At 44.0% G+C, this 3,131-nt stretch overlaps 1 protein-coding gene across 1 annotated transcript in view; it reads right to left on the reverse strand.

Annotated features, from left to right (window-relative positions):
* Positions 1 to 3,131, reverse strand: part of ME1 (malic enzyme 1, NADP(+)-dependent, cytosolic) — a 222,603-nt gene that overhangs the window by 91,602 nt on the left and 127,870 nt on the right. The gene's annotated exons all lie outside the window — the stretch shown is intronic.

Here is a 3,131-nt window from a genome sequence, read left to right on the forward strand (position 1 = left end):
GTCCTGGGTGTTCATTGGAAGGACTGATGCTGAAGCTGAAACTCCAATACTTTGGTCACCTCATGAGAAGAGTTGACTCATTGGAAAAGACTCTGATGCTCAGAGGGATTGGGGGCGGGAGGAGAAGGGGACAACAGAGGATGAGATGGCTGGACGGCATCACTGACTCAATGGACGTGAGTCTGAGTGAACTCCGGGAGTTGGTGAAGGACAGGGAGGCCTGGCTGCTGCGATTCATGGGGTCGAAAAGAGTCAGACACGACTGAGCGACTGATCTGATCTGATCTGATCTGATGGGTACGGAGTGATAATGCCAATGAGTTTCACCTCAGGAACAGGACAAATGGGGCTGTCATTTACTGAAATAGGAAATCCTACAGCAGAAGCAGGGGTCAGCGAGGTGGGAGGTCAGGAGTCCAATTCTGGACTTCTCCATATGCTCTTGTCTATTACAGATCTAAGTCAAGGAGGAGGCTGACTATGATTCTAGAGTTCCAAGAGATACAGACTCAAAACATAGATTTGGGAGTTACAGATACAAGAAGAAGAACCAGAGGAGGTCATCAAGGGAAGTGAAGATAAACAGGACCTAGGAAAGCACCAAGCCCTGGAGTACCACAAGGGACAGAGGTCAAGGGGACGGGAAGAAAGAAGCCAAGAGAGGTGTGAAGGAGCAACCAGTGAGGTAGGAAGAAAGCAAGGAGGGTGTGCTACTCAGGACACAGAGGGAAGAAAACCATGGGATAAAAATGCTCAGTGAACATATGTGGATATAGAAACTATTTTCTACTCAGGATTATTTTCTTAATCGATATTTGCAAATATGTAATTATAGGACCAACTGATAAAATCACTGAAAAGGCAAGTTAAGGAAATGGACCTGTGGTATTACTCCACAGGAGATGCTCCTTAGTATCTGTTCTAATCAATCAATATTTTCTAGATTCAGTTTTCCACTGTTTATGAATTTACCTAACTATAATCAAAGAGCTCTTATCAACTTGCAACAAAAGTAGCATGCCTAAAAAAGTATCATGACTGACAACTGACTTTATAGAATGTATCTAGTAACTTACCTGACATATAAATTAAGTCATTTCCTATTATTCTCAGTACAATTTCCTGTTTCTTCCATTGTAATTACCATAAATTGCATTGTTTCATTTCCTTATTTGCTTGTGTATTATCTGACTCCTCTAGTAAAGAAGCTACGTGACAGTCAAAGATTATTTTTGTCTGATTCAGTTCCATATTCCCAGCACCAAACACAGTGCCTGGCTTTCAATAAATGAACAAATGAGTCAAAACAGTGAAAAAGAAGAAACAGTTTGACGTGACATTTTTACTGGAGAAATCGAGCTTCTTTTAGCACATGGTTTCCAACGGTCAATGTTTCCAAAACAAGAATACTATGCAGAGGCTAGCATTTGTCTGTCACGTGACTTAGAATATCAGAAATATGGTCCCTCCTAAGACTCTAGCACGTGCCTTTATTACAAACCTCAATACTTTTTTCTGCTCAGTTTTTATCTTTATCTAAACATTACTGTGACATGGCTCTCAGATTCCCCACTGTTGTCCCAGGGACTGTCTCAGCTACAGGGAGCCCTAAACCATAGGTCATGCTCCTTCTCAGGGGGACCCACATCCAATGACTAAATGATGCACAAACAGGAAGGCTGGGCCATCTCAGGCGATGGAGGACAACTCTGAAAAGCCACTGTGGTTCCAGAGTTCTCCACGGGGCCAGAGGAAGGTGTCTTGTGCTGCATCCCAGCTCAATTCTGTCCCTGTGCCCATTTCTTCTCCCTCTGCACCCCTTACATTGGAGTTGATCTCTAGGGCACTTCTTACAAACCTCTTGAAGACCAAAGTGTGCTTCCGAATATGTCCCAGATATCCTAATCTGTGACAGATGGTACCAGGAGTGGTCCGAGAAAGCAGGTGACAGGATGGGGCTGCGGAGCTGGATCCCTAGTTGTCTGTCTGGCAGTGAGGACCCTAACCCCAGGGGAACACAGAGAAGCCCTGGCACAAGGTGGCTGTCCAACAGTTAAAGCTCTCGCCAGGGATAGGTTGGGCTGATAGGTCAGCAGAAGGGAACAGTGTAGCTGGAATGATATTTGAGAAACAGCAGAGAAATAATAACTTTAAGGACAATGGGCAAAGAAAATAAAAAGCTAAGGGCAATACATGTATAACTGATTTACTTTGCTATATACCAGAAACTAATACAACATTGTAAATCAACTACACTCCAATAATATTTTTAAAAAGAAAAAGAACACCTTTGGAAATTTGAAAGAAATAAAAAAGCTAAAAGCAAGTAACCACCAACCTGAAAGCCAGAGGAACTCTCTGGTAGGTATGAAAATGTTTATCAGGCCTTTAGGGCAGAGAAAGCTAATGACCAGGAGCTGGGATTAAGTGTCAGAGCAGTCAAAAACTCCCAAACCTGCAGGCATAGGAGATGTGCTAAGTCAACATCCTGACTGGAAAAGACCAGGTTCCTCCCACGTGGCACAAGATGTCTTACTCGATACCTCCCCAAAATCTTGAACTCTCAAATTCCCCCAGAACTTTCTGAACCAGTATAAGTAGCCCTGCCCCTTCTTTCTTGGGGAGGATGTAGGTAGAGGCTTCTCCCCAATAAGACAAACTATCTATCCCTAACCCCCGATCTGTTCACCCCCTCCTCCTCTCCAGACACTCGGGCCTATGTAACTAGGGTTATATCACAATATAACCCACATAGGGTGATGAGGCCTGAAAAAGAAAGACACTATTTGAGGAAGGAACTGAAAGATCTAGCAAGTTTACATTAGCAAGGAGAGTACATGTAAGATTAAATACTGAAGGTGTTTGATCAAAGGGGCTGGAATTTAAGATTAGACAAGGGAGAGTTTATCCATGTGAGGATGGGTTTCCCTTGTAGCTCAGGCAGTTGGTAAAAGAATCTGCCTGCAATGCAGGAGACCCATGTTTGATCCCTGGGTAGGGAAGATCCCCTGGAGAAGGAAATGGCAACCCACTCCAGTATTCTTGCCTGGAGAACTCCACGGACAGAGGAGCCCAGCAGGCCCAGTCCATCGAGTCACGAGTCAGACATGACTTAGCAACTAAACCAGCAC

The sequence above is a fragment of the Bison bison genome, unplaced genomic scaffold, assembly GCF_000754665.1.
Source record: "Bison bison bison isolate TAMUID 2011002044 unplaced genomic scaffold, Bison_UMD1.0 scf7180017864473, whole genome shotgun sequence".
NCBI classification, from domain to species: domain Eukaryota; kingdom Metazoa; phylum Chordata; class Mammalia; order Artiodactyla; family Bovidae; genus Bison; species Bison bison.